The following is a 20,619-nucleotide window of genomic DNA, read 5'->3' on the forward strand; positions in this document are numbered from 1 at the left end:
AGGCTGTGTATCTGGTGGGTCAGAAAGCACATATGTCCGTCTTCCCTCTCCATCTGTGCTGACACAGCAGTTGTTTTTGATCGGCTGCAGCTGTTGATTCTCAATGGTCTTTCGCTCTGTCTGTTCCTGTTGGCACATACTTTCCCTTGGGCTACTTGCATCCTTTGGGCTTGCAAGTAGCAACTTGCAACTGGGAGGGAATTGGCTCTGGTTTAAAGAAGGTACTTGAGGTGCTGTTTGGAGGTTCAGCACCTTGAGCACCTCCTTTAAAGTTTGGACTCAAACCCAAAGCCGGTTTAGCTACCCACTGGCATGGCCAGGCATTCTTAGATGACAATAGGACAGGCATGGACCAACTTTGTCCCTCCAGGTGTTTTGGACTGCAACTCCCACCATTCCTAACAGCCTCAGACCCTTTCCTGGGGTCTGAGGCTGTTAGGAATGGTGGGAGTTGCAGTCCAAAACACCTGGAGGGACAAAGTTGGCCCATGCCTGCAACAGGAGATGTGCTGCCCTCCCACTTGGCCTCGACAACATAGTGTTTGAAATGTGTCTAGAACAGTAAATAAGGAACAGCACTCTGAAAACAGAAAAATTCCAAACAGGTATCAATCAGGGGCAGCTAACGACTCTGAACAAACGATTCCCCCAGGCCAGGAGGTGAGGCTGGGAAGGCCATTTAATGCTAACCAAGGTGATTAATGACAACATTCACACTGGCTTCCAACAGACAAGAGTTCTTCCCCACACCCAGGATCTTCCACAGATATATAAACCTTCCTTGCTTAGTTTTTTTCCAATATACCTCACAACCTCTGAGGATGTCTGCCATAGATGTGGGCGAAACGTCAGGAGAGAATGCTTCTGGAACATGGCCATACAGCCTGGAAAACACACAACAACCCTGTGATCCCGGCCAGGAAAGCTTTCGACAACACAATGTGTCTAGTGTTTCCCCTGTCTGGTGGATTCTGGGACTTGCAATCCAAAATTTTGGCATGCTTCTTTATGACAAAAGTGTATTATTTTATTATTTACTAGCTGTGCCCGGCCACGCGTTGCTGTGGCAAAGTGGTGGTGGTATTGGTTAAAAATCGTTGTGTAATTTTTATTTGACGTTTTTTGTATTTTTTTTTATTAATTTTATTGTAAGTTATCTTTTTAAATATTATATTTTATTATTTGCTTGTATTGTTTTTAGTTATTTTCTGTTATAGTATTTTATTGTATTAATTTTTTAGTGTTTTTAATTATTTTTTAGTGTTTTATTATTATTTTTTATTGGGTTGCTAGGAGACCAAGTTGGAGGAGCTTAGCCTTCTAACTGGCAGCAATTGGTTAAAAGTAATTATTCCTCTCTCTCTAATTAGGACTTTATTTTTGTTTTCTTTTTGTTGTATCAACCTAGAGGCGTGGATGATGGGTTGTGTTGTCAAATTTCGAGGTTGGGGGGCCTGTAGTTTTGTTGTTTTGTGGGTCGCCGTGATGCCATCACTCTTTTATATATATAGATACTTAAATTACTTCTGTCTCACCTCTCAGTCCCTAATGGTTCATGAGGCAGGGACCACACAGAAAAAAGCAACACTTAAAGCAATGCAAAGATATAAACAATGTTGAAAATACAGTAGAGTCTCACTTATCCAACATACACGGGCCGGCAGTGAAAATAATCAAAAATGTTGGATATTAAGGAGGGATTAAGGAGAAGCTTATTAAATGTCAAATTGCATTATGATTCTACAAATTAAGCACCCAAAACATCATGTTTTACAACAAATGGACAGAAAAAGCAGTCCAAAACATGATAACGTTATGTAGTAATTACTGTATTTATGGATTTAGCACCAAAACATCGCAATATATTGAAAACATTGACTACAAAAACATTGGCTACTAACAAATTGACTACAAATAAAGATAAGGTAAAGATAAAGGTTTCCCCTGATGTTAAATCCAGTTGTGACCGACTCTGGGGGTTGGTGCTCATCTCCATTTCTAAGCCGAAGAGCCGGCGTTGTCCGTAGACACCTCCAAGGTCATGTGGCCGGCATGACTGCATGGAGCGCTGTTACCTTCCCACCAGAGCAGTACCTATTGATCTACTCACATTGGCATGTTTTCGAACTGCTAGGTTGGCAGAAGCTGGAGCTAACAGCGGGCGCTCACTCTGCTCCCGGGATTTGAACCTGGGACTTTTCGGTCCGCAAGTTCAGCAGCTCAGTGCTTTAACACACTTCGTCACTGGCGCTCCACACAAATAAAGATAGAATTGCATAAAATGAACTTACAGTAGTCGAAAATTAAATCCATAAAAAGTTCAATCCTTGCTGCCTAGAGAAACAGCTGTGGATCGGGGCGGGAGGCAAATTGTGTTGGATAATCCAGAACATTGGATAAGCAAATGTTGGATAAGTGAGACTCTACTGTACATTAAAGTACAATAGGTTGTCCACATCTATGCAGGTTTAGGGATTCAGAATCCCTGTGAAAGTGAGAAAAAATCCAGATTTTTAAGAAACACTCTTTTCTCATCCTCACAACCTCTGAGGATGCCTGCCATAGATGTGGGCGAAACGTCAGGAGAGAATACTTCTGGAACATGGCCAGACAGCCTGGAAAACATACAACAACCCTGTGATTCCAGCCATGAAAGCCTTTGACAACACATTAAATACTCGTTTATTTGAGCCAAGAGAATTAGAAAACTCAGGGCAACTCTATGGCTAGCTTTCCGCCAGCTTGGTGTGCTTGCAAGGCAGAGGTTCACAAAAGTGCAATGACCAGTTGTGATGCTTGATGCACAACTGGAACGTGACAGATGGCTGATCTCTGCTCAAGGCGGTTGTTCTTACATGCTTGTTTTCCTTCACAGTACCATTTCACAAAGCATTGCCTCAAGCGCCGAGGGAATTGGGAACCAGGGGAATGGTCTCTTCTGTGCTCACCTGGCAACTGAAATTAAATAGAGCTGTTGCGTGATGAATGGCTGGGACTGTAGAGCAAGCCGCGGAGATGTTTACTTCAGCACACTCAAGATGCTTACACCCGTTCCCAAGGGCACCTATTATTTGTGTGTTCAGCAAGACGAGAAGTGAACACCGGGGCTTAAATATTCATATTTCCTTAATGGTTAGTGAGCTTAGGAAACCTGGCCCATTGTTTTTAATGTTATTCGTGAACTATTTATTTATTTACATTGATTATGGCCTTAAGTGTTTAAGAGAAACCATAGCCACTCTGCAAACTTGAGGTTTGTCTGTATTGGAGAACAATCCATGGAGCGAGAGTTGGGTTTAGAAAAGGCAGAGGAATGAGAGACCAAGTGGCCAATATCCACTGGATAATGGAAGAAGGGCAGGAGTTTCAGAAAAAACATCTATTTCTGTTTTGTTGACTATTCTAAAGCCTTCAATTGTGTGGATACACAACAAAACATTGCATGGAAAGTTCCCTGACAAAATTGAAGGAAAAGCTGATAAGGAGAAGACCTGGCTCTGGCTCACGAATGGGACACTGAAGAAGGAGACAGAAGGCCTGATCCTTGCAGCCCAGGAGAAAGCCATCAGAACAAAGGCAATTAAGGCCAAGATCCAAAAATCAGCTGATGACCCAAAATGCAGACTGTGCAAGGAAACCGACGAAACCATGGATCAGCTGCTGTAAGAAAATCGCACAGACAGGCTACAAACAGAGGCACAACTATGTGGCCCAAATGATTCATTGGAACTTATGCCTCAAGTACCACATCCCAGCAGTAAAGAACTGGTGGGACCACAAACTTGCAAAAGTATTGGAAAATGAGACGCAAAGATACTGGGCCACATAGTTGTGCCTCTGTTTGTAGTCTGTCTGTGTGATTTTCTTACAGCAGCTGAGGATATGATCAATGGTTTCGTCAGTTTCCTTGCAGAGTCTGCATTTTGGGTTAACAGCTGATTTTTCGATCTTGGCCTGAATTGCCTTTGTTCTGATGGCTTGCTCCTGGGCTGCAAGGATCAGGCCTTCTATCTCCTTCTTCAGGGTCCCATTCGTGAGCCAGAGCCAGGTCTTCTCCTTGTCAGCTTTTCCTTCAATTTTGTCAAGGAACTTTCCATGCAATGTTTTGTTGTGCCAGTTGTCAGCTCTAGTTTGTAGTGTGGCTTTCTTGTACTGGTTTTTTCTTGTACAAAAGTTTTTCCTGTTGTTTTTCGTCAATGCGACTGTCACCTGGGATGGCGACATCAATGATCCAAACCTTGTTCTTTTCCACAACTGTGATATCTGGTGTGTTGTGTTCCAGAACTTTGTCAGTCTGGATTCGGAAGTCCCACAGTATCTTTGCGTGTTCATTTTCCACGACCTTTGCAGGTTTGTGATCCCACCAGTTCTTTGCTGCTGGCAGGTGGTACTTGATGCATAAGTTCCAATGGATCATTTGGACCACACAGTTATGCCTCTGTTTGTAGTCTGTCTGTGCAATTTTCTTACAGCAGCTGAGGAGATGATCAATGGTTTCATCAGCTTCCTTGCACAGTCTGCATTTTGGGTCATCAGCTGATTTTTCAATCTTGGCCTTAATTGCCTTTGTCCTGATGTCTTGCTCCTGGGCTGCAAGGATCAGGCCTTCTGTCTCCTTCTTCAGGGTCCCATTCGTGAGCCAGAGCCAGGTCTTCTCCTTGTCAGCTTTTCCTTCAATTTTGTCAAGGAACTTTCCATGCAATGTTTTGTATCTCCTTCTTCAGGGTCCCATTCGTGAGCCAGAGCCAGGTCTTCTCCTTATCAGCTTTTCCTTCAATTTTGTCAAGGAACTTTCCATGCAATGTTTTGTTGTGCCAGCTGTCAGCTCTAGTTTGTAGTGCGGTTTTCTTGTACTGGTTTTTTGTCTGCTGTGCTTTGAGGAGTTTCTGATTTTTGACTTCAATAAAAGCAGCTTCTTCTTCTTCTTCTTCTTCTTCTTCTTCTTCTTCTTCTTATTATTATTATTATTATTATTATTATTATTATTATTATTATATTTTCTCCAAAATTCAGAGAATTGCCTTTGTCTTCCTCTGAGGCTGAGAATGTGGGACTTGCCCAAAGTCACTCAGTGGGTTTGCTGAGCGGTCATTCAAACCTTGTTCTCCAGGGTCATGGTCCAACACACAAACTACTGTGCCAGGCCGGCTCTCTTATTGAACAGCTAGGGCTGTGTAATTGTGATGACTCATGGGCCATGTAGTCCCGTTCCTGGTACTATTGAGGCAGATGAAGAGGGAAACTTGGGTTTCCCACCGTTTCAGCCAGAATTGGAGCCCTTGCACCTGCAAGATGTTTGCCCACAAGAAGTCAGCCAAACAAGCCTTGAGCAGAAATCTCCCCCATTTTCTCGCCGGGATTATTATAATCAAGATAGGGGCGCTCGAGAGGCGACTCGCCGGAGCGCCAGGATAGCTGCCAGACAATTAGCTGATTAAGTCTGCTTCCCTTGGGAAACTTTAAGGAGTCATGCATCTGGACACAGAATAGGTTTCGTTTCTTGTTCCCCAGAGAAAGTGTTCCTTGGCGGGAAAACAAGATCCTATATAGGTGTTTGCCCGCAAAGGAATCCTTGCGGAGTCAATTCGTCGGCTTGAGGAGTGAAATCGTGTGTAGACTTCGTACTCCAGTTCCCAGATCCCGGATCAAGTTTCCAGCCCAGCCTTGTACCATGGACTTCTATGGACTCAGTTTTTGATTCATGTTTGCCTTGTTTCAAGTGTGATCTTGCCAAGTTTCAAGTCTTGCCTTGCCTTGCGTTTTAAACCACGGACCTTGCTTCTCTGATTCAAGCCTTGTTTTCCAGTTTCCTTTGGATTTACCTTAAGCCTCAAAGACTATGGACAGTTCCCCACACTATTGCTTGTCAAATAGTGTGTGTTTCGGTGAAGTGGATTATAACTTTGGACTTTAATATCTCATATTGGACATTGTTTTCCTGGACTATATTTGACCTTTCCTGAAAGGTCTACTTCTGAACTATATTCTTCACTTGTTTTTATTAACTTTATATATTCCTTTAATAAAGATATTAGATAGATTCTGGCCTCTGCGCATGGTTATTGGTGCTCTGCAGCCTGGGTCCTGACAGTAATGCAGAGAAACAGTTCTGTGGAAAGTCCAGCCTGGCAGTGGAGGTGCCCAGAATTCAGTGTGTTAAGCTGCAATTGTCTTCTTTGCACAACTGATGCTAAGATACGCTGATGGCCGTTTAATGAGACAGCGAGACTCACCTCCTTTTGTACTAACAAGGCATTCAAGGCAGGGCCTGATCAAAGGGCTCCGGTGTTCGTGGGCAAGGGTTTCCTCTTCTCCTTAGATATGGCTTTGCTTTCTAGCCTCACGTCTTTGCTTCTGTGCTGTATTTTTTTCCCACTTGCCTTTTAGATCCCTGTGTTGAATTTGTGATATAAAGCAAAATCAGACTCTTCTGAGCAGCTCATTATTTTAACAGGTACCTTCTAGAAATGCACAAAGGAGGTGATTAACAAAGAGGAACATCAAAGTGTATGTGTGCACCTGTCACGACCCAGGCTGCAGAGCACCAATAACCATACACAGAGGCCAGAATCTATCTAATATCTTTATTAAGGTAATATGTAAAGTCAATAAAAATAAGTGTAGAATATAGTTCAGAGGAAGACCTTTCAGGAAAGGTCAATTATAGTCCAGGAAAACAATGTCCAATATAAAATATTAAAGTCCAAAAGTTGTAATCCAATAACCGAAACACTCACTTTGCCAAGCAAAGTGAGGGGAGATGACAAGGTTCTTAGTCCAAGGAACTTGATGTAAGGCTAGGAGATAAACTTGAATCTTGAAACACAAGGCTTGATACAAGGCAACAAGGAACGAGGAACAGGGCAAAATCCGTGGTAAATACTTGGCAAGGTCCTGGAAAGCAAGGCTGAGTCCTAGGAAGCAAGGCAAGGTTCGTGGAGCAAAACAAGGCTGGAAACGGGAACGAAGGCTTGGAATCGGGAGTAGCGCTGTCCACACACAACCTACTCCAGTAGCTGACGAATTGACTCCGCAAGATTCCTACGGGGCAAAGAACCTAAATAGGATCTCGTTTTCCCACCAAAGAGCACTTCTCTGGGGAAACCAGAACCGAAAGTCAATCTCTGTGTCCAGATGCATGACTCCCTAAAGTTTCTCATGGAAGCAGTCTTAATCAGCTGAATGCCTGGCTGCGATTCTCAGGCTTCTGCGATTAGCCTGCTGAACTCCTTTTTGTTGTTGATAATAACTACGGCGAGAAAATGGGGGAGATTTTGACTCAGGGCTTGTCTGGCAGATTTCTGGAAGACAAACCTCCTGCAGGTGCAAAGGCTCCAATTCTGGCTGGGAAAGTTCCACTTCTGGCTGAAACGGTGGAAAACCCAAGTTTTCCTCTTCATCTGTCACAACAGCGCTAGGAACGGGACTACATGGCCCATGAATCATCACAGCACCTTCTAGTCCAACGATGGGCAAGCTTTTGCGCTTGGCGTGTCAAAATTCACCAAAAACCTAGCATGACTTGGGTGGTGTGTCACTTCGAGAAAAAAACCCTAATGTCACAATATATATAGTTTGAATAACAAAAATATATAATTGTAATATATAACTGTATTTAGTAAATCAAAAACTATTTACTACCATTATTTCCATATACAACAATCTATGGTATCTCTTGCAGTTTCCACACTGATTTCTCTCGGTTGTAGTTTCAATGTAATCATGAATAATGAATAATATAATAGTAATATTATTTATTTATTTATTTATTTATTTACAGTATTTATATTCCGCCCTTCTCACCCCGAAGGGGACTCAGGGCGGATTACAATGAACACATATATGGCAAACATTCAGTGCCAACAGACAAACAACATATATAGACAGTCACAGAGGCATTTAACATTTTTTTCCAGCTTCACGATTCCGGCCACAGGGGGAGCTGTTGCTTCACTGTCTACTAGTGGCTGTACTTCCTCATTCCTTTCTTCATGTTTTGCTGGCAGTTTTATGATGTTGTAAATTAGTTAAATTAGCCTCCCCGCATAAAGCGTACCTAAATTTCCCTAATTGACAGATGCAACTGTCTTTCGGGGCTGCATAGGTCAACAGCAAGCCGGGCTATTTAATGGTCGGGGGCTTAACCCGACCCGGGCTTCGAACTCATGACCTCTCGGTCAGTAGTGATTTATTGCAGCTGGTTACTAGCCAGCTGCGCCACAGCCTGGCCCTAATTATATTATATAATACTATTATATTATTACCGGCCCTAATTATATTATATAATACTATTATATTATTACTAATATAATAGTAATAATATAATAATACACTACAATAATAATAGAATAATAATAGAATGAGATACAGTAGAGTCTCACTTATCCAAGCTTCACTTATCCAAGTTTCTGGATTATCCAAGCCTTTTTTGTAGTCAGTGCTAAATTCGTAAACACAGTAATTACAACATAACATTACTGCGTATTGAACTGCTTTTTCTGTCAAATTTGTTGTAAAACATGATGTTTTCATGCTTAATTTGTAAAATCATGACCTACTAGCTTTGCCCGGCCACGCGTTGCTGTGGCTTATGGGAATCCTTTGTTGGCCAGGTAGAATAGCAGTGAATAGCCTTGCAGTCTCAAAGCCTGGCCGTTTTCTGGAGTAGCTGGAGCTTTTTGTTGTATGAACGTAAAGGCATGGATGAGGGGTTGTGCTGCCAAGTTTAGTGTTTCTGAGATGTGTAGTTTTGTTGTTTTGTCCTAGGCCGAAATTTCATTACCCTTTTATATATATAGATTTTGATGTTTAATAGGCTTTTCCTTAATCCCTCCTTATTATCCAAGCTGTTTGCTTATCCAAGCTTCTGCCAGCACGTTTAGCTTGGATAAGTGAGACTCTACTGTGTATATATATATCTATATATAAATGTAATGTGCATAATTCCCATGGAGTAAACAACAAAACCACTGGACCAAATCACACCAAATTTGGCCACAAAAGACATTAGTCATCCAATCAATCTGCATGCGGCAGCGTGGCAGCAAAAATGGCTAGGCGTGTCACTGCTGACACGCATGTCATAGGTTGGCCATCACTGTTCTAGTCATTACCAGCTTATGATGACCTTGTCGCAGAGTTTTCTTTCTATTTGGTCATAGGGATTTAACCTTTGAGGCTGAGAGAGTGTAACTCACCCAAGGTGGGCTTCCATAATGGAGGAGGGATTCTAATGCTGGTCTGTAGAGTCACAATCCAACGCTCAAACGATGTCACTGGGAAATGGCGAAGAGGATAAAAACTCAAGAGAGGGACGAGGCATTTCTTACCAGCCCGTCTGTTTGCCTACTATACTCTGGTATTTGCTTTTGATTGAGTGTCTCCTAAGGATGGTCCAATTTTGCCGTTGGCAGTGAAGAGTTGTTGGTTGGTTAGATTCATGGATCCTGATTCACCAGTATCCAGAAGAGTTTTTGTGTTACAAATAGACAAGCATGTAAACGAAATGGAGTAATAAGTGGACATCCTGTGACCAGGCCAACTCAACAACACATGCCATGATCTCATCTCTTTCCAAATTTCCAAATTAAGGAAATCTGCCCTGGCACTTTATTATTGTTCTCTATTCCTAGTTCATTTCCCATCCTATTTCGCCCACCCCATGCACTTTATGCCGACTCTTGTACTTCATTCATCTGCCCTAATTTAAAATGAGTTGTGCCAGTCCGCCCATTCGTGCCTGCGATTGGACCTTTCACAGGCTCACTGATGATCAGGTTAAGATTGTTTTTATGTTTTATATCCTTGTTGTTTTAAATTGCTGCTGATTATTATCTTGTTTATTTTTATTCTTGATTTTAAGATGTTTTGATGTTGACTGGGCTTTGTAAGCTACTCCGAGTCCATGTGGGGAGATGGAGGCAGGATATAAAAATAAAGTTGTTATTATTATTATTATTATTATTATTATTATTATTATTGTATGACACAGCAAACAAGATAGATATGCTGGATTTCGTTTCACAAAATTACAAGTCAAACACTTCCCAAGTGTTTAGGACTGTGTGATGTATTTTCGGATGATGCGTGCAGATCCCAGTAGGGTGTCCTTTTCCAGTTGGCAGATCATAATTTTGTCAATGTCTATTGTTTCCAAATGCCGGCTGAGATCTTTTGGCACGGCACCCAATGTGCCGATCACCACCGGGACCACCTGCACTGGTTTCTGCCAGAGCCTTTGTAGTTCAATCTTGAGGTCCTGATAGCGGCTGAGTTTTTCCTGTTGTTTTTCATCAATGCGACTGTCACCTGGGATGGCAACATCAATGATCCAAACCTTGTTCTTTTCCACAACTGTGATGTCTGGTGTGTTGTGTTCCAGAACTTTGTCAGTCTGGATTCGGAAGTCCCACAGTATCTTTGCATGTTCATTTTCCAATACTTTTGCAGGTTTGTGATCCCACCAGTTCTTTGCTGCTGGGAGGTGGTACTTGAGGCATAAGTTCCAATGAATCATTTGGGCCACATAGTTATGCCTCTGTTTGTAGTCTGTCTGTGCGATTTTCTTACAGCAGCTGAGGATATGATCAATGGTTTCGTCGGTTTCCTTGCACAGTCTGCATTTTGGGTCATCAGCTGATTTTTCAATCTTGGCCTTAATTGCATTTGTTCTGATGGCTTGCTCCTGGGCTGCAAGGATCAGGCCTTCTGTCTCCTTCTTCAGGGTCCCATTCGTGAGCCAGAGCCAGGTCTTCTCCTTATCAGCTTTTCCTTCAATTTTGTCAAGGAACTTTCCATGCAGTGTTTTGTTGTGCCAGCTGTCAGCTCTAGTTTGTAGTGCGGTTTTCTTGTACTGGTTTTTTGTCTGCTGTGCTTTGAGGAGTTTCTGATTGTTGACTTCAATCAAAGCAGGTTCTTCACTTTGCTTTACATATTCTGCCAGGGCATGTTCTTCTTCTTTGACTGCTTGTTTGACTTGTAAGAGTCCTCTGCCCCCTGATCTTCTAGGCAGATACAGCCGGTCAACATCACTGCGAGGGTGCAGTGAATGATGAATGGTCATGAGTTTTCTTGTTTTTCTGTCCAAATTGTCCAGTTCCACCTGTGTCCAATTTATAATGCCAGCAGTATATCTTATGACAGGTATGGCCCAGGTGTTTATGGCCTTGATGGTGTTGCCTCCATTGAGCTTGCTTTTGAGAATTTTTCTGACCCTTTGTGTGTATTCTTTGCTGACCACAGTTTTCACATGTTCATGCTTGATGTTGTCCAGCTGTAGTATGCCCAGATATTTATAGGCCTCTGGCTGGTGACACTTTATTGTTTGGCCATTGGGCATATTTATGCCCTCACTTTCAATGATTTTTCCCTTCTTCAATGCCACTGTCGAACATTTGTCCAAACCAAACTCCATGTTGATATCAGTGCTAAAAATTCGGACAGTGTTGGTCAGAGACTGGATTTCAGTTTCCGTTTTCCCATATAGCTTCAGGTCATCCATGTACATCAAATGTGAAATTTTGTGAGAATTCTTAGATATTTGATAGCCGAGATTTGTTTTTTGTAAGATTGTTGACAGAGGGATCATGGCAATAATGAAAAGCAGAGGGGACAATGAATCTCCCTGGAAAATTCCTCTCCTGATGTTGACAAGTCCATAGCTTTCATTTCCAACAAACAGTTCAGTTTTCCAGTGCTCCATCATGTTTTCAATGAAGGTGCCAACGGTTTTACAAATCCCGATGGCGTCCAGGCACTTGATGATCCAGCTGTGTGGGAGTGAGTCAAAGGCCTTTTTGTAGTCAATCCACGTCATGTGAAGATTAGCTTTTCGGCTCTTACAGTTCTCCAGAATCATTTTGTCAATCAATAACTGGTCTTTTGTGCCCCTGCTTTTCCGTTTGTTGCCTTTCTGTTCATCTGGCAAGATGTTTTTTTCTTCAAGATAGTCTTGAATTCTGTCAGCTATGATGCCAGTCAGTAGTTTAAACATAGTGGGCAGACACGTTATTGGCCTGTAGTTTCCTGGTGCTGCTCCTTTTGCTGGATCCTTTTGTATCAGGTATGTTCTTCCAGTTGTTAGCCATTCACTGATACTTCCTTTCTGCAGCATCTCATTGAATTGTTGGGCCATTTTTCCATGCAAACTAATCAGATGTTTGAGCCAAAATCCATGAAGTTGATCACTACCAGGCGATGTCCAGTTCTTGACTTTTTGCACTCGTTTGCTGATCATTTCAGTTGTTATTTCCATCAGTTCCATTTTGTTCTGTGAGAATTTTCCTTCAAACTCCTTTATCCACCCAGCGTTTTTGTTGTAGTTTTTATTATTTTCCCAAAGTTCTTTCCAGAACTTTGTTGTTGCAGTTTTCTCTGGCTTTATGGTTACTGTGTCTGTTGTTTGGTTCAGACTCTGGTAGAACCGTCTTTGGTCTGATTGAAACAGTTGATTTTGTCTGTACTGGATGATTCTGGCTTCATACCTTTCAATTTTTCTGGCTGTGGCTGTAATTTGTTCTTTCACGATTTCCAAAGCTTCTTCAATTTTTCTGGTGTTCAGCCAGTACTTTCGGATCAGGTATTGCTTGATTTTGTCATTCTTCAGTTTCCTCTCTTTCATATTTTTCAGGTTACTTGCATCTGATCTAAGTTTCTTGATTTTCAACTCTAGCCTGACCTTCCACTTTGGTTTTCCAGTCGATTTTCTTTGGGGCTGCCTTGGTTGTAGGAGCCCAAGTTCTTCTGTTACTATCACTGCTGCACTGTAGGCAAACTGGTTTGTTTGTTCAGTTGATGTTATTTGGACAGTGGAGAGTGCTGCATTCACATCTTTCATGAGAGGCGCCAGGTGTCTCTTGGGCACTGTTTTTAGAGTTGGGAGCCGCTGTCTTATTGCATTTGCTGCAGCATGAGCCATGATCTTATCCTTGAGCTCTTGTTGTCTTGCTGTCAAGGTTCCTGGTGGTTCAACAGATGTTTCAAGTGCTGGTTCCTCAAATTCTTGCAAAAGCTCCACACTTTCTTCTGGTTCAATCTGTTCTACCATTCCAAGTGTTGCTGGAGTCTCTGCTGCTGTCTGTGCTGTGGTCTGATGGTAATCTACTTTGCAAATTTTCTGGATTTCTTCGAGTTCAACTTCACTGAACACTTTGTTTCTGATTATGAATCTTCGTTGGTCAGCCAGTCGGGGTTCTGTTATCTGTGAGTCAGGGTACTCTTGTTTCCATAGCTGATGCATCCTTTTTTGGTAGCCACGCCTTTGAGGTTCAGATTTGTAGTAGCATTTCATAATTGTGCGGTTTTCTGGCATTGTATATTTTTGCCGCTTCTGTGACTGTTCATTTGGGTTTTGATGATTCCGTAGCCCACTTGTCGATGGATGTCCAGAATCAGCAGCATCCACCGCGGTCCTTTTTATCCTGGGCGACGACCGAGCCAGTATAGACTTCGTTTGGGTTTGATTCTCCATAATGCTAATGGGTTAGGTGCTCTTGGTTGTGCTCCTCAGCTGAGGCCTCTCTGGCTTGGTTGGACCTGCCGGTAGTTACACTACCGCCAGCACAGCCCTCAGTCATCATTGGAGCAGGTAAGCCCCCCCACCACGTCAAGGTGGCACCTGCGGGGGGGTTATTATTATTATTATTATTATTATTATTATTATTATTATTATTATTATTATTATTTTATTATGACACAGCAAACAAGATAGATATGCTGGATTTCGTTTCACAAAATTACAAGTCGAACACTTCCCAAGTGTCTAGGACTGTGTGATGTATTTTCGGATCATGCGTGCAGATCCCAGCAGGGTGGCCTTTTCCAGTTGGCAGATCATAATTTTGTCAATGTCTATTGTTTCCAAATGCCGGCTGAGATCTTTTGGCACGGCACCCAATGTGCCGATCACCACCGGGACCACTGCACTGGTTTCTGCCAGAGTCTTTGAAGTTCAATCTTGAGGTCCTGATAGCGGCTGAGTTTCTCCTGTTGTTTTTTGTCAATTCGGCTGTCACCTGGGATGGCAACATCAATGATCCAAACCTTGTTCTTTTCCACAACTGTGATCTGGTGTGTTGTGTTCCAGAACTTTGTCAGTCTGGATTCGGAAGTCCCACAGTATCTTTGCGTGCTCATTTTCCAATACTTTTGCAGCTTTGTGATCCCACCAGTTCTTTGCTGCTGGGAGGTGGTACTTGAGGCATAAGTTCCAATGAATCATTTGGGCCACATAGTTGTGCCTCTGTTTGTAGTCTGTCTGTGCGATTTTCTTACAGCAGCTGAGGATATGATCAATGGTTTCGTCGGTTTCCTTGCACAGTCTGCATTTTGGGTCATCAGCTGATTTTTCGATCTTGGCCTTGATTGCCTTTGTCCTGATGTCTTGCTCCTGGGCTGCAAGGATCAGGCCTTCTGTCTCCTTCTTCAGGGTCCCATTCGTAAGCCAGAGCCAGGTCTTCTCCTTATCAGCTTTTCCATCCATTCTGTCAAGGAACTTTCCATGCAATGTTTTGTTGTGCCAGCTGACAGCTCTAGTTTGTAGTGCGGTTTTCTTGTACTGATTCTTTGCTGTGCTTTGAGGAGTTTTTGATTTTCGACTTCAATCAAAGCAGGTTCTTCACTGCCTTACATATTCTGCCAGGGCATGTTCTTCTTCTTCTTCTTCCTCCTCCTCCTCCTCCTCCTCCTCCTCCTCCTCCTCCTCCTCCTCTTCTTCTTCTTCTTCTTCTTCTTCTTCTTCTTCTTCTTCGAGATTTGGATGGTGCTGAACTGTGTAATAAAATTGGCCTCTAAAGAGGTCGTTTGTCTTGCATTTTAGATAAGCTTGGCAATAGAGTGAGGCCGAATTGGCCGTGAGGCAGTTTAAACTGCAATTGGGTCATAATTTTGTGTTTGCTTTTTTGCTATTGAGATTCGCTGACTGAACTCTTTTTTGGGCTGTATGGCCATGCTCCAGCAACATTCTCTCCTGACGTTTCGCCTGCATCTGTGGCTAATGGCATCTTCAGAGATCTGTTGGAGGTGAGGCAAGTGGAGTGTGTGTACATACATACATATATACACCTGTGAAACAATGTCCAGGGTGGGAGAAATAACCCTTGTGTGTTTGAAGCAAGTGTGATTGTTGCAATTAGGCAAGTGGCGGGGTACAAGAATAAAGTTATTATTATTATTATTATTATTATTATTATTATTATTAAGTGTGAATGTTGCAAGCTTGAATAGCATTGAGTAGCCATGAAGCTGCAAAGTCAACCAGTGAGGGTATCTGCATACCCCTGCAACAAAGCCTGGGCTTTGTTGCCTGGAGGCATCCTCTGTTTGAGAGGTGTTAACTGGCACTTGCTTTGTTGTTGAAGACTTTTATGGCCAGAATCACTGGGTTGTTGTGCATTTTCCGGGCTCTATGGCCATGTTCCAGAAGCATTCTCTCCTGACGCTTCGCCCACATCTATGGCAGGCATCCTCAGAGGTTGTGAGATCTGTTGGAAAGCTAAACAAGGAAGGTTTATATATTTATTATTTATTTGCAGTATCTATATTCTGCCCTTCTCACCCTGAAGGGGACTCAGGGTGGATCACATTATATACATACTAGCTGTGCCCGGCCACGCGTTGCTGTGGCAAAGTGGTGGTGGTATTGGTTAAAAATTGTGTAATTTTTATTTGACGTTATTTGCAATTTTTTATTAATTTTATTGTAAGTTATATTTTTATTTATTATATTTTATTATTTTCTTGTATTATTTTTAGTTATTTTCTGTTATTATAGTATTTTATTGTATTAATTTTTAGTGTTTTTTATTATTTTTTATTGGGTTGCTAGGAGACCAAGTTGGAGGAGCTTAGCCTTCTAACTGGCAGCAATTGGATAAAAGTAATTATTCCTCTCTCTCTAATTAGGATTTTATTTTTCTTTTCTTTTTGTTGTATCAACCTAGAGGCGTGGATGATGGGTTGTGTTGTCAAATTTCGAGGTTGGGGGGCCTGTAGTTTTGTTGTTTTGTGGGTCGCCGTGATGCCATCACTCTTTTATATATAAAGATAGGGCAAACATTCAATGCCCATATACACATAGAACCAAGACAGAGACAGACGCAGAGGCAATTTAACCTTCTCCTGAGGGGATATTCGATTCTGGCCACAGGGGGGAGCAGCTGCTTCATCATCCACTCTGACGGCACTTCCTCATTCCAACGTCGTAAATTAGTTAAACTTGCCTCCCCACTTTATAAGTGGTAGCTTATTTCCTACTTGATAGATGCAACTATCTTTCAGGTTGCTAGGCCAGCAATGAGCAGGGGCTATTTTTTAAAAAATTTTTAATTTAATTGGTCAGAGTGATTTATTGCAGCAGGCTGCTCACCAGCCTGCGCCACAGCCCGGCCCCTTTATATATCTGTGGAAGGTCCAGAGTGGGAGAAAGAACTCTTGTCCATTGGATGCCAGTGTGAATGTTGTAAATAATCACCTTGATTAACACTAATGGCCTTGCCAGCTTCATGGCCTGGCTTCTTCCAGCCTGGGGGATCCTTTGTTGGGAACTCCCCTAAAGGCACCTTGGAAGCTATCTGAGGTCAGCCCTGGTTTGTACTTGGATGGGAGGCCACCTACCGTGTTTCCCCTAAAATAAGACAGTGTCTTATATTAATTTTTGCTCCCAAAGATGTGCTAGGTCTTATTTTCAGGGGATGTCTTATTTTTCCATGAAGAAGAATTCACATTTATTGTTGAACTAAAAAATGAACATTTATTATATACTGTACAAACCAGCATAACCAGACAAACTGTGAATCCTATCAAGAATTTCTTGTTACTACCATTATTTCCATGTACAACTGGTATGTACATTTACCAATCCTGCATGCTCTGCTGTTCTGTTTGGCAGGCGCTGGACATGCTTCCAAACAAAAACTTTGCTAGGTCTTACTTTTGGGGGAGGCCTTATATTTAGCAATTCAGCAAAACTTCTACTAGGTCTTATTTTTCGGGGATGTCTTATTTTCGGGGAAACAGGGTATGAGCATCCCGAGTTGAGTAAGTAATATTTCAGAAGGAGGAACTGGCAAAACCACCTCTGGGTGAGCCTTACTTAAGAAAACGCTGTGAAAGTGATTTGGTCATGGTAAGCAACTTGAAGGCACATATGCACATAATTTAGGACAAGAAAGAAGTCATTATGTAGCAGCTCTTGTTAAAAGTATTGCATGTCCCCCAGAGATAGACCAGTTGATCCAGATCGACCTGCTGTGGATCCCCCTCTAAGGGCTTCACAACCATTGTTGCTAAGAGCTTTAACCATTAACCTGAGCACAAACTTTGCATATGCAGTCGAACTTCTGGCTAATTGTACCTGGCAGAAAAAAAGAGAGCGAGAATATGCATACAGATAGTATCTGACCGAGTGTGCCCTTGTCAATGGCACTTCAGAGGGTTCAGATAAAAGGTGAAACAATCGTTTTTAAAAAATAGTCCATTGTGATGTGTGAACCAAGGCCATCTCGATAAAGTGAATGCCAAACCAGGACCTGATACAACAGTTTGAAGCTGAATGTGTTGTCGAAGGCTTTCATGGCCAGAATCACAGGGTTGTTGTGTGTTTTCCAGGCCATATGGCCATGTTCATCATCATCATAATCATCATCATCATCATTTAATTACTTATTAATCGCCCTCCATCCACGATGTTCCAGAAGCATTCTCTCCTGACGTTTCACCCACATCTATAGCAGGCATCCTCAGAGGTTGTGAGGTACCGTATATACTTGAGTATAAGCCGACCCAAATATAAGCCCAGGGACCTAATTTTACCACCAAAAAAAACCTGGGAAAACATTGACCCAAGTATAAGCCGAGAGTGGTAAATTTCAGAAATAAAAACAGATACCAATAAAATGACATGAATTGAGGCCTCGGTAGGTAGGTCAAATGTTTTTGAATATTTGCATAAAGCTCAAATTTAAGATAAGACTGTCCAACTCTGATCAAATCATTATTCTCATCTTCTTCAATGTAAATGTGCATATGTCTCCTTTTAATAATAATAGAGTAAAATAATACATGTAATAATACAGGAAAATAATACAAGTAATAATTAGAGTAAAATAATAAATGCAATAATAATACAGTAGAGTCTCACTTATCCAACATAAACGGGCTGGCAGAATGTTGGATAAGCGAATATGTTGGATAATAAGGAGACATTAAGGAAAAGCCTATTAAACATCAAATTAGGTTATGATTTTACAAATTGAGCACCAAAACATCAGGTTATATAACAAATTTGGCAGAAAAAGTAGTTCAATACGCAGTAATGCTATATAGTAATTACTGTATTGACGAATTTAGCACCAAAATATCATGATGTATTGAAAACATTGACTACAAAAATGCGTTGGATAATCCAGAACGTTGGATAAGCGAGTTCTCTACTGTAATAAGATTGGAGTGAAATAATAAATGTATTATTAATAATAATAATAAAATAGAGTAAAATAAATGTAATAGTAGGAACAATAATAGAGAAAAATAATAAATGTAATAATACCAATAATAATAGAGAAAAATAATAAATGTACCATATATTCTTGAGTATAAGCTGACCCAAATATAAGCTAACCAGGACCCTCACCCGAGTATAAGCTGAGGGGGGCTTTTTCAGTCATTAAAAAAGGGCTGAAAAACTAGGCTTATACTCGAGTATATACAGTATATTGGGGGAAAAACTAAGCAGGGACATTTATATTATCTGTGCAAGGTCCAAGGTGGGAGAAAGAACTCTTGTATGTTGGAGGCCGGTGTGACTGTTTTAATTAATCACCTTGATTAACATTAATGGCCTTGTCAGCTTCATGCCCTGGATTTTTCTTGCCTGGGGGAATCTTTTATTCAGAGGTGTTAGCTGCCTCTGATTGATTCATGTCTGAAATTCCTCTGTTTTAGAGTGTTGTTTCTTATTTACTGTTCTGATTTTAGAGTTTTTTTTTAATACTGGTAGCCAGATGGTGTTCATTTTCATGGTTTCCTACATTCTGTTGAAAATTTCCACATGTTTGTGGATTTCAATGGCTTCTCTGTGTATTCTGACATGATAGTTGTTAGAGTGATCCAGCATTTCTGTGTTCTTAAATAATCTGCTGTGTCCAGGTTGGTTCCTCAAGTGCTCTGCTATGGCTGATTTCTCTGGTTGAGTGAGTCTGCAGTGCCTTTCATGTTCTTTGACTCGTGTTTGGACAATGCTGCGTTTGGTGGTCCCTATGTAGACTTGTCCACAGCTGCATGGTATCCGGTAGACTCCTGCAGAGGAGAGAGGATCCCTCTTGTCCTTCACTGACCGTAGCATTTGTTGGATTTTCTTCGTGGGTCTGTAGATAGTTTGTAGGTTGTGCTTCTTCATCAGCTTCCCTATGCGGTCAGTAGTTCCCTTGATGTATGGTAAGAACACCTTTCCTCTGGGTGGATCTTTGTCTTGACTCTCATGGCTTGTTCTTAGCCTTGCAACTCTTCTGGTGTCTGTGGTGGAGTCTCCATCGGCCTGTAGAGCCCAGTTTAGGTGGTTGAGTTCACCTTGGAGGAGATACGATTTGCACGGTCTGCCAGGGCTTTGATTATGCTTCTTTTTTGACTTGAGTGATGGTTGGAGTTTTAATGAAGGTATCTATCCTTAGAATCATACAAGCGTAGAGTTGGAAGAGACCTCACGGGCCATCCAGTCCAACCCCCTGCAAGAAGCAGGAAAATCGCATTCAAAGCACCCCCGACAGATGGCCATCCAGCCTCTGCTTAAAAGCCTCCAAAGAAGGAGCCTCCACCACAGTCCGGGGCAGAGAGTTCCACTGCTGAACAGCCCTTCTCACCGTGAGGAAGTTCTTCCTGATGTTCAGGTGGAATCTCCTTCCTTTCCTGTCGTTTGAAGCCATTGTTCCGTGTCCTACTCTGCAGGGCAGCAGAAAACAAGCTTGCTCCCTCCTCCCTATGACTTCCCCTCACATATTTGAACATAGCTATCATGTCTCCTCTCAGCCTTCTCTTCTGCAGGCTAAACATGCCCAGCTCTTTAAGCCGCTCCTCATAGGGTTTGTTCTCCAGACGCTTGATCATTTTAGTCGCCCTCCTCTGGACACTTGTCAACATCTCCCTTCAATTGCGGTGCCCAAAATTGGACGCAGTGTGATTCCAGGTGTGGTCTGACCAAGGCAGAATAGAATAGAGGGGGAGCATGACTTCCCTGGATCTAGACGCTATTCCCCTCTTGATGCAGGCCAGAATCCCATTGGCCTTTTTTGCTGCTGCATCACATTGCTGGCTCATGTTTAACTTGTTGTCCACAAGGACTCCAAGATCTTTTTCACATGTACTGCTGTCGAGCCAGGCATCGTCCCCCATTCTGTATCTTTGATTTCCATTTTTTCTGCCGAAGTGAAGTATCTTGCATTTGTCCCTGTTGAACTTCATTTTGTTAGTTTCGGCCCATCTCTCTAATTTGTTAAGATCGTTTTGAATTCTGCTCCTTGTGTGTAGCTGGTTTCCAAACTCCCATCAGGGCAGATCTTACTGTCTAATTTTTGATGTTTCTGGAAGCTACAGTTCAGTTTTCTCACCCTGGATGATCAAGGGAGGCGG

The 20,619-nt window shown here is 42.1% G+C and overlaps 1 protein-coding gene across 6 annotated transcripts in view; it reads left to right on the plus strand.

Moving 5' to 3' along the window:
* Positions 1 to 20,619, plus strand: part of nin (ninein) — a 213,367-nt gene that overhangs the window by 42,244 nt on the left and 150,504 nt on the right. The window lies entirely within an intron of this gene.

The sequence above is a fragment of the Anolis carolinensis genome, chromosome 1 (assembly GCF_035594765.1).
Source record: "Anolis carolinensis isolate JA03-04 chromosome 1, rAnoCar3.1.pri, whole genome shotgun sequence".
In the NCBI taxonomy this organism is placed as follows: Eukaryota; Metazoa; Chordata; class Lepidosauria; order Squamata; family Dactyloidae; genus Anolis; species Anolis carolinensis.